Source organism: Dermacentor albipictus, chromosome 7 (assembly GCF_038994185.2).
Source record: "Dermacentor albipictus isolate Rhodes 1998 colony chromosome 7, USDA_Dalb.pri_finalv2, whole genome shotgun sequence".
In the NCBI taxonomy this organism is placed as follows: Eukaryota; Metazoa; Arthropoda; class Arachnida; order Ixodida; family Ixodidae; genus Dermacentor; species Dermacentor albipictus.
Genome location: NC_091827.1, coordinates 40,417,573 through 40,430,913, shown reverse-complemented (window position 1 = coordinate 40,430,913; position 13,341 = coordinate 40,417,573).

Below are 13,341 nucleotides of genomic sequence, written 5' to 3'. Positions count from 1 at the left end.
TTGGCAGATTCCACTAAGTGAAGAAACGAAGAAGTACACCGCGTTCATAACCCCATTTGACTTGTTTGAGTACAACCGCCTACCATTTGGTTGGAAAAACTCCCCTGCGTGGTTTCAGAAGATTATGACGGACATTCTGAAACCTTACCTGGGCACATTTTGCAATGTGTACATCGACGACATCATCATCTACTCAAAGACAAAGGACGAACACCGTAGTCATCTTTCAAAAGTTCTTCATGCCCTCAGTCTTGCCCAACTCAGTGAACTTCAAGAAAAGTGCGTTCTTTCAAGATACCGTAGTATTTCTTGGCAGGGTGTTTGATGGACAGACTAAAAGCACCAAGCAAGAATCGGTAGAGAGAATCTCCAAGCTGGTAAAGCCTTATGATGTGCACTCCCTGCGCGTTTTTCTTGGCCTTGCAGGACACTTCCGGGCGTTTATCAAAGACTACGCACTGAGAACAAGGTGCCTCACACGTTTAACTCAGAAAGACGTGCCTTTTCATTGGGACAAGAAGTGCGAAGCTGTCTATCGTGAGCTTGTAAAACTAATATCGTCGGACCCCATCTTGCGAATACCGGATTTTTCCTTGCCTTTCGTGCTGAACACGGACGCATCACATTATGCTACCGGTGCAGTTCTATACCAGAAGCCATCCAAACAAGCTGATCAAACCAAACACTACGTCGTGGGGTACTACAGCTATACCCTGAAACCCGCCGAAATCAATTACTGTACCACAGAAAAGGAAGCTCTGGCCGTCTTAAAAGCTGTGCAGTACTTTCGTACTTACCTGGAAGGTGCCCAATTCATACTTTTCACGGACCATCAAGCATTGACTCAACTTCTGAGCATGGCCCAGCCAAGAGGCCGCATTGCTAGATGGGTGAACTATCTGCAACAATTTGATTTCGTAATTTCGCACCGTCCTGGCCCACTCCTCACTGACGCTGACGCACTATCAAGATTACTTGTACAGGAATCAAGCAATAATCCAGATACAATCAATCATATTAAGCTATGGGAAGGTACAGAAGAGCTCCAGTTTATCAATGGAAGGTATCACGTACCACCAACTATGATTCCAAGGATTCTTCATCTATACCACGACACCCCTGAATCGGGTGGACATGATGGCTTCTGGCGCACTTATAAGAAATTGCTCATGAGATTCACATGGCCGGGCATGAAAAACGACATCAGCCATTACATCCGCACATGCCACCTCTGCCAGGTGAACAAAGTTAAATTCTAGCAATCGACAGACGTTATGACAAACCCTGAATATTCAAGCATCCCGTTCGAAGTAATTCATTTGGACTTCGCGGAGCTCAAAAAGAAGGGGGAAGGAGTCAAGCGAACGCAAGCTTTCTTGCTCTCCATAGATGAGTGCACACGGACGATTGCGGCTAAAGCTGGCAAAGAAGACGCAAACAGCGTAATAGACCTCCTCAAAGCTGAGTGTTTTAAACACACAAAGACGCTCGTCTGCGACAACGGGCCGGCTTTTCGGAGTGCCAAATTATCAAAGTGGGCCCAGGAGCACGGCATCATGATAAAGTATTCTTCTCCATACCACCCGGCAGCAAACGGCCTAGCGGAACGTGCCATACGAGACATCAAACAGTATCTGAAGATGTATCCAGACTTTGCCGGTGGCTGGAAGTGCTGTCTCGAGGCCGCTGTGAAGCATCACAACAGATCATACACCACGAGTTTAGGCTGCAGCCCTCATTTTGTAACTTCAGGTACAGCGCCCATACTTCCTGCAGATCGTGAGCTAGGTCTCCTAGAGAACCTCGAACTTGCGGAAGTAAGGAAAACTGTCAAAGAACAGGAGATCTACAGGCGCCGCATGAAGCGAAACTTTGATAAAAGGCACAGTAGCGAGATACCGGACATACAGCCTGGAGACTATGTCCTTGTAAGGAAAGGAGCTGTGCCCTCAAATTCAAAATATTGCGGACCATTTCAAGTTATTAAGACTGCATGCCAGCATGGAATATTGAAGAATGTCTGGTACGCCGGAGCCTCTGGCCAAACGGAGTGCGCCGCTATTGGAAACGTATTCAAGTATTACCCCAGGAGGTGTAATTAAAAGAAATCCGGAAGAGTGAAGCGGTCTGCGCTGGACGCATGAAAGAAGACGAAGGAAGGTGCTAGGGGAGAAGTGAGAAGGAAGAAGTTGGAATAAAATGGCGGACGACACCCGTCTCACTTAGATGATGTCATTTCTGTTGCCGTTCTAGTTAGGAACGCTACAATATACAACAGAGAAAAAGATCTATGCCAACCTTTGCCATATTTACTCTCTCAATGAGTACTGGCTGCCACGGGCCAATTGCCCATGAACTACATGTAACATTTCCCTGCATGATGGACTGGACCGATTGGTAATGAACGTGTCTTTGAACACAAGAATATCTTGGGCTTAGAATGTCTTCCTCGATTTTCGACAATCCAATATCGTAGATCACTTAGCAATGTGAGTGTCGTAGTACGCATCCCCAATCACGCCAGTGCACTCCGACATGTCTCTATGCAAGCAGTGTGAACCCTGTTACGATGATCAGCTAAACGCCCGCAGAGACGTCGTTGTGTTTGCACTATATATGTACCGCTTTCGACAGGACAACGAGGAAACTTATACGTTCTCCTTCCTACTATACGCGAAGGATTCCTTAACTGCAACAACAGGGCTTGATTAAAGGCAACATGGCCTCTTCACACATCTCGTGTAACGCCGTTTCCAGATTAATGGGCGGTCAGTCAAGTACTGATGGAAATATAACTGTTTCTGAGGGCACAGAACTTTTCGTAGAGCTTTTAGGATTAGCAAAACCGAAATAAGACAATCTCTTCCACCGTGAGCCTACAGTTTAAGAGGTGTGCCTTTGTTAGCACAGCTTGACAGCAATATTCAGTAGCAAGGTGACAAAATAGCGGTTTCCGGTTCAGGTCTGCCACTCTTCCTGGAGGTCTTTATTCATGCACTGCCTAGACTTGTAGCTCAGGTATGCTGTCCGATTTGTACAAATTCTGCGCAACCTCACGTCACGATGCGTGTGGACACCAAATGCACTTAGCATTGAACCGATATAGTGACAAAACATGTTGCCACCGTGGAAACAATTTATGTGGTGCATATGGCAGGGGCACTCCTCTTTCGCGCTTCCCTAAGAAGAGTCAACTGTGTGTGTGTGTGTGAAGTGATTTTAGGAAAGGAAACGGAAGAGATTAGTGCAGCGCCGTAACGGTCTCTCACAGGAGGACACCTCAACAGCACTGCACGGGGAAGGGGGAATGGGAAGAAAAAGATGAAGGAGAGAAAGACAGGATGAACGTGGCAAGGGGGAAAAAAATGTGAGTGCGGGGCTCAGAGCCGCGCTCTCAAGTGCGTCGCATTGCAGTAGTCTAGCAGTGCCGAAAGAGCGTGCTTCACGATGGACGAGTGGGCTGTAGGGCCGCTGACGCGGAACCTGCACGTTTCCGCCCAAATGCATGGATGCGCAGTACATCCATATGCACTGCGCTTTTCCGCATTTCGAAGACATGTACGCAAAGCTTTGTGTAACGAACTGCCAATGAAACATCTACTTCACTCTATTCAAAACCACAGCGAGATAGGGGTAATTTCAGAGGTGGAGCTGCACAAGTCAATGTGAACGCCAGCTGCGAGTGCTTCAAAACACAAGAAATAGCAGTATAATGGAGAATAGAGTAAGCCTGCGTTTTCATAACTAAGATAACAATTAACGAAAGTGCGTATGACTTACGGTTACGCTAAAGTAACATTGAATAACTGTCGAACTTGTAAATAGCCACCCCTGTCTGATGACCGGGAATAAACGAAGCGGGAACTTTATTAGTCCAAAAAACACGTCACCGCGTATTTCCTATCGCTTTGAAGTGAGAACCGTTTGTATAAACTGTTTGCCTAAAGCTGAAGCGCAGCTGTGCACAAACAAAAAAATCAGAATTCTATGGTAATTTACGCAGAAATCTTCCTTTTTTTGTACTCCTGAGACTTGGGGTTGTACATAATAAAACGTTTGTGTCTTAGTGTCGATATTAATGTTTATGCAGTGTGTTGCACCCTATCATTAGGTTTCACGTCTGTATAGTCAATTCATGAATATTTCACCACTTTAACTATTTCCATTTTCTCTACTGAGAGTATTGTGTCATCTTGGTGGAAGCGGATGGCTTGACGCTTAATCAAGCATTGTTTGCATTTATGTCAAGGTCACCATCAATTTTACTTTGATAGCGCTGTCTAGATAATATTTAATAATAGCCACTAAAGAAAACAGTGTTGTGCATGTACGCAAACGTTGCAAATCAAATCTTTCATTAATAAATATATGGTTTCCAACCAAGCTGCACTGACTCATTGAACGGTATGATTTTGATAAGTTTCAAGGCAAATAGGTTGAGGTAATATTTCGCTTGAAATAATCGCAAACTGTATACGTGTAAGCAAGTATTCCAATCCGTACTGCTTTCCTTCCAAGACGCAGCTGCGAGAGAATTCGCGGCTCACTATGTAATTCACTATTTAAACACCATGAACAAAATATTGAGATCAAGCAAAAACAATCAGTCCTTTGTCTTCCTAAACAGGGGTCATACTCATGTTACGATCACGCTATTTCTTTAATGTGAATGTATTTGCTGCTTTCAATTCTGATTTGTCTACAGCAGTGCTATTTAGTTAGGTACTTTAGCCAACGTATGTACCTTCTTTATTGTCTTCCGAAAGAAGCTGGTGCGCCGTCGGAGGCTTGATTATTAGAATTCGCAACAGCAAACTCATCACATAATGACACCTTGCCTAAGTAAAGAAATGAGGCTCTCACCATTCAAAAGAATTCGCAGCGTAAACTGGACGAAGACAAATAACACAGCGAAAGGACCGGTGTAAATAATTATTTTGCTTTCATCATGACACCTACTAGCTCAAACGAGGATTTTTCTATCATGACTCTCTATGACCTGGCTCGAGGTACTGAGTATGAATTGTTTTGACAGGTTGCCTCTCAATAGCACTAATCGCCAACAAATCGTTAATGAGTACTTTGCTTCTTTCCTATTCATCATGAGCAGTATTTAGAAAGCATTCTGTCTGCAAGTGCTATTTGTCGTGGGCCAGCCACTAGTGCTAACATTATGTCCAGCATCAAGATAGGCTGATATTTTTTCTTCCGGGCAAATTCCAGCGTAACTTCCCTTTTGTGAACACTGTCCCTGAATTTCAAGGGTCCGTGTAAGAAGCAAAATTTTCTCATGTATTTCGGGGATTTTGACTTTATTTCCTTGTGCAGGCTTCATACCAGAGAGCACATAGTGCATCACCTGTTTTGAATTTTCCTGAGATTTCGTTCCCTTAGGGTAACATAAATTCAGTCAGTCGCATGCACCGTAATATTGCGCAAATTGCGGAAGCTTAAAATTTGTAAGGCCTCGGACGTTCCATTGAAGCTGTGTAATGTTTGGAAATAATTTTTTTTTACCCGAGAATAGTGATAAAATGTAAGGCTTTATCTGTAGTGCGGCATATGAGCTGACGTCACTTCAGAATAAGAGCTGCTGCCACAGGTGCGATTGGCCCCTACTAAACGTTGTAGTTATCCGCAGTCAACGCCTTTTCCGTGACACTCTTTGCATCGCTTTATTCGGGAGTGTTTCATTAACACGGAACGTATATGCTCCTTATAAGAAGCAATGCATCATTGCGTCATGAAATCGCACGCTTGACCGTTTCCGTCACCCCCCCCCCCCAAGAAAAGATATCTGGGACATTTGAAATTTTTTTTTTCTGTTAACCACGATTCGAATGCTCTTTGTTTCTTTTCTTTCAGATTACAGGGCCCACGACGCCTGCGTGAACTCATGCGGATGCAACGTGCTCCAACAGAACCGAGATAATGATACCACAAATAGAGAGAGAGAGAGAGAAGGGAAGACGGAAAGGCAGGGAGGTTAACTAGACTGAGTCCAGTTTGCTACCCTACGCGTGGGGAGGGGAATGGGGAGTGAAAGAGAAAGAGAGATAACTTAAGTGTAGGTTGTCTATAGTCGCGCACTCAAATCCGTCGCCTTCAGGTAGCGAAAAAGCGCTCTAACTGCTTTTTGGGCCAATGAGCTGTGAGGCCAGGCTCCCAAGATCTTCGCTTCCGTGAATGGCCTGTCATCCAGTCTATTTAATGCACACTGGAGAGTCTCACGTTGATTATCGAAGCGAGAACAGTGGCACAGAAGGTGGCTGATGGTCTCTTCACACTTGCACTTAGCGCACATTGGTGAATCCGCCATTCCAATGCGGTAGCTGTAGGAGTTATACCACAAATAAACACTGTAATAAACACTGTAATTGCCTAGGAGATTGCCACGTGCATTAATTTAACATTTAAGGGCAATATGTGTAACTGCTTTTGTTACTACATGGTCGTTGTTAATATTGCACGTTTTATATTTCAGTGAAATGAAAAGCCCCGTGGAGCCGCCTCGGAGTAGCTTTCAACAGGCTACATGCTCTAATCGTAAACTCAGAGCGCGTACACTAGTACCAAGTCTTACATGACGCGTGCCGGACGTTGCAGCGATATATACACTTCAACGAGAGGGAACAAATTAGGCAGAAAGTGCGCATGCTCTTTTCCATATCAATGCCATTTTTTTTTCCAGAACTTCAAGAAACGATTACTACTTTTCCCCCTACACAAAGTTCTTTGCTTACTTATTTGCTTACTTAGGTCGCTCATTTACTCTCTGTCAGCATAAGAAGAATTTTTTTTTACTTTTTACTATAGCATTAGAGCGAACCACGCCCACTTTGCCGATGTGTCACGTGACGTCAAGACAACTGCGAAATCGCTGCATCTGATATGATGTGTACTTAATCCATGCATGACTATATGCATGGATAGAAGGAAGCAAACAAACAAATTCTTTTCGATTCTACGCGTTTTTCTCCGTTAGCCCTTTCATTTTGGTTATATTGTTTTCGAGCGGCACCCAATTCGGGTTTCTGTCACGTGATCTCACAAACCCACAAAAACTAATTACATCAAAGTAACATTTGCGCGCTACGGACTCATTACTGTAGGGAACAAAACTCAAAATTTCTCGCAATGGCCAGCGAGTGTCACGTTCCGAAAGGAATAGACGATTCCTGCCCGCCTGTCTCTTAGGCACTGGCTACTTGCAGCTGCCGACGAGGAGAGATTTTCAGGCATAATAAAAATGTCACGAAGCACTATGAGGTTGTATAAGCCTTTCGAAATGTATTCAACATCAATATTCGAAATCTTCCTCACTCAGGACTCATTTTAGCGTAATTTTCTACTCCCTGCTGCAGGAATGCGCAATTTCCGACCGGCTATCGCATGGTAAGTACGAGGAAGTGTACCAATAAGAGACGACGGCTCTATTCTCGTCCCCTATTTTCCTACTGTCATGGCGCTAGCTGGTTGCTCCCACCACACACTCTCTGTTTCTTCCTGATCATTGCTTCCTCTTAGATGAGAAAAAAAAACTGTCAAGTTAGGCAGTGCTATTCACATTCAATTCAAACAAAACTAACCTGCTATGAACGAGGAGGGCGTTATGTTGGGCTGCTCAAAGGAGGCTCCTCGTAACCACCCAATGCTTGCTTTCGCGGTCGCGTAAATTTGACATCAGGAGTGTACAAGTCAGTGCACCACAGGCATGGTAGTTAATTATGCGTCATAAAATATTCTTCCTGCAAATATATGGTAGCACGTTTGACTATTGATACTGAATTTGTATATTTAGCACCGACTATGAATTCATTATGTAGTTAAAAAAGGAGAATTTGCGCACCTCTAAGCATTTTGAAAGGAAGCATTTCCTTGCCGATCCCCTAGGAGATTTACGAGCATGGCTGGGGGCTGATGTATTACCAAACAGGAGGGACCACGCTGGCATCTCTGCTACCCGTAGATGTGTCCTGGCTGTTCACCTTGTTTTCTACGGAATTATGAATTAAAAAATGAAGTAACGCTTATACATTGCCGTTGCTAGAAACAAGTGTCGACGAGAGCACAATGCCTTTATTACAACAACCTTTTTCTGCGTACTTTTCAAGGGTTTGTAGTGTGTCGCAACTCCTTGATCGATAGTCGCCGAATAAAATGCACATTACAGCTGCATTGTGTGCTGGAGCAGCGCACTCTAGCACGTTTTCCCAGCGTCGACACAGTGTCATTGCGAAGGGTGCAATCGCGGAGAAAGTATAATGTTTGGTCAAGTGGATCACGTGCGGGGGCTCTCCGGTTGCTGCGTTCTGCACTGGCAGGCAAGAAATCGCTACGGAGCCAAGCGCTGTGCACCATATTAACGCGACAGCGTTAAGGAGCTCGTGTCGCAGAAAAGCCGGTGTCGTGGGCGTCGGTGTCGGTGTCGTCGGCGTTGGCCGTGAGCGATAAATCCCAGCAGGCACTTCATGAATAAAAAACAACTTGCAAGATGGGCTGGGTGGGAATCGAACCAGGGTCTCCGGAGTGCGAGACGGAGGCGCTACCACTCAACCACGAATTCGGTGCTTCAAAGCGGTACAAAAGCGTCTCTAGTGAATGCGGTGTTGCCTTAGAAACGCGCTGTTTCTAAGGCTCAGGCGTGCGTCGCTTGCTCAGGCGCGCATATCGTTGCCGCGCCGAACGCGGCACTGCTCGACGCTCACCGCGTCCGATGCGAGGCGCGTAGTCGCTGCGCCGTAGCCCACTGTCTTACACCCCTTGTCGGGTCGACGGGAACGCTGTCGCGTTCCACTCTTGAAGGCGAAGCTTAAGCGTCCTCCAATTTTTATTGGTTGCATGACGTTTATTGGCTCACCTCTTCGACGCTAAGTTGGGTCACTGAGCATGTCCCCCGTGGCATGTGCCCCATTTACTGAACCTTTTTGATGACAACTTTGAGGCAACTATCTCCTACTTTGTATGCACCGGTCTTGACTGGCCAAACATTAATTTAGTATTTATCCGGTGTTGCGCGGAATCGAGCCTAAGTCACATATAATCAGAGAATGTTGACAGAATGTATATTTCCCCGGGCACCGAGTGCGAACTTCGCGGCAATGCTGCTTAATGACGCAGCGCCGTCCATTGAGGAGCCCGGCTTACTGCATACACGCCTCCTGCATCACGCGTCTCTGTGGTGGAAATACGGTGTGTCACTCTACTTTTTCATGGCTAGTCGCAATAACGCCGAGATTCAAAGTGAGATAGGTTCCGACGCATTTTGTTTCATTAAAGGAACTCTCGGTGGCTATAGATGGCTTGAACAACGATTCACCTCAGGTCGCGATGGCAACAGCTATTGGGCTTTTACGTGCCTATCGCACCACCACAAGCACCAACTTTTAGAGGACGGTTACAGAGGAACAGTTCTCTTGAAGCAGGTTACATAAGGTTCCATTTTGCGATGAATGAGTTCTGTTGTTGCTGCTGGCACATACTTCACACATGCGTCAAGTAAACAAGAATTTCTTTAATCGTATCGCAGCCGCAAAAATAAATTTAAGATTGATTCACGCCATTGGCGTAATTCAGCTTGCAACCACCACGCAAGCACGACATATGATGCAACGACATTGCCCTTCGTGGTTGATGTCATCTATATACTACTCTTCGCTGTTATGAATCTGGAAAGCTCTGCCCCGAGCAGCTATTCGAGAAACAGCTTGAGTTACTATCAAGGACAAGAATGTTAATTTGAGATAGTTGGTTAAATATTGACATAATAAACAATATAGCACGAAAAACAGAACTAAGGGATGCACCAATGCTGTTGGTGTCACGTAGTCCTGTTTTCTGCGCAGTTCCACAATCTAGAGGTTATATCCAGGGAGAATTCTTGAATATGGCACATGCATTTACTGATGGTTCAACAGTACCTCAAAACTCATCTTGTGGTTTATTTAATGCCGTCCGCAAAAACATATTTGCTTATATTTGCAAAAACATATTTGCTTATTACCTTCAAAGATCCAAGCCGCCGACATTATCCGAAGCTTGTGCAGTGAAAGAGCGGGCATATACGTACTCCCGCTTTTCTTTTTTGTTACATTAGAACATGTCTTCGGGATCCTCGAAACACTATCTTCGCGATCTGCCCGCGTATGGGGAGTGCTTAACGCCTGCTTCACCTCCACCGTGGGTCGAGCCGGTATAGGCAGGTTGCGAACGTGGTTCCCGCTCCTACTAGGGCGCCCCTCGCGGCGGCGAGCGCGGAACCGGCAGGATACGACCGGCCCGCTTGCGTTTGGAAAGCCTGTCTGTGCACTGTTTCGCGCGTAGCTGTTGCCTTTTCTGAGCAATGCTGAAGTGTAACCCGAGCTGTTGAGTAGTGGGCTGCAACAGCACGTACACCAACTCACGAGGAACAAAGTTTTACTAGTTTCCAAACCGACCGTATGAAGCAGATCGGCGTCAACCATGGATAGCGCTCGTACGACGGCATATGCTGTTGTATGTTCCGGCGTTATGCCAAGTGCGTTAACGCTGAATTCTTTGCTTTTACGGCAATGATGGCAGCAACGGGACACCTGCAGTCAGTGGCGTAGCTAGGTCGCCTGGCACCCGGGGCCCGTAGGTCTTCTGTCACCCCCCCCCTCCCCCCCCACGGGTTTAGTCGAGGAAGGCGAAGATATCAACAATTTCTGTGTGTCTTCAGACGTATATGACACCCCCCCACTGGCCCCTTGCATCCGGGACCCCCCCTCCCCCCCCCCCCCGTTGCTACGCCACTGCCTGCATGCAGTGCGTACCAGGATATGCAGCAAACGAAGTAGTTTGTTCCCACACTGTACCGCAGTAAAGCTGTGGAATTCTTTCCCAATCCTCTCCCATTTAAACAGCGCTGGGGCTTGCTGAGAGATTGAGCAGGGGTTGCAGCTGGCTGAGCTGGCATACACACTTCTGCGCCCAGCATATCAATTGAGGGACAGTTGAGATCACCAAAATTTTTGACAACGTGGATTATTGGAACTTCCTTTGCACGCACTAATAAGCGCAACATAAAAGTATCGCACTTCCAGTAACTTGGGCGAAAATATTTTCCCAGCGTAATCTAACACAACTGGCAAGTTCATCCCCTTTTTTGTGTTTGGGGAGAGCAACTTTAGAATACCTCTGGTAGGTCTTAAGAGTCGTTCGTACGCCCCACGTTCTTGAATGAGATGCTTTAGATTCGTATTTGCCGTCCTGTATGTACAGGGAAACTACCGCGGCGTCCTTGCACTTCCCTGCGATGCCAGCACGGCAATCACAGCTCCGCGCTAGGATTTGTCTGCTGTCGCCGATCTTCAAGAATTAATGTCGCCTATAATTTCATGCATCCACACCGTAGATAACGAAGTAACTTACGCTGAGCTTCACGCATCTCGCTGGTGCATAATTTTTCGTTTGCGGAATAAACCTAGCAGTCACTTCCAATCAGTGCGAGTTCAACACTTCCCTCACGTCGTAGACGTGCCCCACTTCAAATAGACGACTTCCGAGCCCAAATTTTTTTTTCACGAGAAAAGCTATAAAAATCTTGTAATTCCCATTCGCTACCGTTTGACAGGGCGCCAAACACGCAGCGCGAGCTGCTGACGCCGTGAGTAATCCTACCGCTTTCGCGCAACTATCCGTCAGATGGCGCTAGGGGTCCGAAAGATAGGGCGCCGCCTAGCACTTGCAACGTGCCCATTGCACTGTCTTCGGAATCGGCCCACGTATGAGGTGTGGTTAACACCTGCTTCATCTCCGCTGCTGGACGGGTCGGTATTGCATTGTCTTCGGGATCGGCCCACGTATGGGGAGTACTTACCGCGTGCTCCACTTCTGGCGTGGGTCGGGCCAGTCTTGCACTATCTTCGGAATCGGCCTACGTATGGGCAGTGCTTAACCCCTGCTTCATCTCCACTCCGGGTCGGCTCAGCATAGGACTATCTTCGGCATTGGCCCACGTATGGGGAATTGTTTGCTAACCAAAACGACACGAAAATTTCCTCGGACGGTAGCGGTATACAGCTTCGCTGTAATATATGGTTACACGATTGACTATTGAATATTCCAATCGTATATTTGGCACCGACTATGTGCAATATGTACTTTAAAAGTTTATACTTGCGCACCTCAAAGCATCTTAAAAAGATTTCTTTGCGGCGCCTTCCGGACATTTATTACAAGGCTGGCGGCTGATGTCTTGCCGAAGAATCAACACCAAGGACTACATTGGCATCTTTACTACCTTAACATGTGTCCTGGCTGCTGCCTTGTTTTCTATGGTATTACCAATTCATAAAACAAGCGACACTTAAATGTTATCATTGCAGGAAACAAGTGTCATCGAGAGCACAACAGCTTGAATGCAGCAACCATTTCCTGGCTACTTTTCAAGGTTTTGGGCTGTGCTGCTACTCTTTAATTATTATTTCTCCGAGTAAAATGCACTTTACACGTGCATTATCTGCAGGAGCAGCCCGCTCCAGTAGGCTTTCCCATTGTCGATACAGTGTCATAGAGACGGGTGCTAACCCGGAGAAAGTATATTGTTTGGTCAAGTAGATCACGTGGTTGGGCTTTCCAGTTGTTGCTTTCTGCAGTCGCAGATAAAGAATTGCTATGGGACCAAGCGCTGTGCAGAGTATCATTGGTTGCACGACGTTCATTGACCGCTTCACAAAAGCTTCGCTTCTCAGGTTCCAGGAAGCGGGTTGGATCTGCAGATTTTTTTTTTATTTGTCTAGTTCAAGTATCGCTGTTTTCGGCGGCTGAGCTACGCCTAACAATTTAAAGCAAGTACTTGCGCACTACGCAAGACTAGCCTGGCTATGCGTTAACCTCCTCCCCACACATTTGGGTCGTCTATCATGCGTCAAGCAGTACTGCACAGTGTGCAACACTAGCTTACTCTTTCGGCCGTGGTCCAAGTACAGGGGCCCTATCCACAGTGGTGGCAGATAATGGTCTGCACAAAACTCACTGCTCACCCTCATCTTTATTCTAAATGCGTTCTCTCTAAACTCCTACTATCACAGCATCAAAACCTGCTCTTCTTCACTAAAAATGCTTCGCACTAGAAATTTCCACGCCTCTGTTCTGGTTTCCCGAAGCAAAATCTATAGCTCACAAGGACCGCCAGTACGTTGTGTAGTACAGGTTCATTGCTAACTATAATCCCTGAAGTTCTGTTCGGGTGCCTGTAAGTTAAAAAGCATGTTATTGTTAACATGGAGAGGTATGTTCGTAGAATGAACACAATCACATGCAGCTTGACTAGTACAGAAAAAAAATTGTCTTCACCCAATAGAGAATTGTAGACGTGCT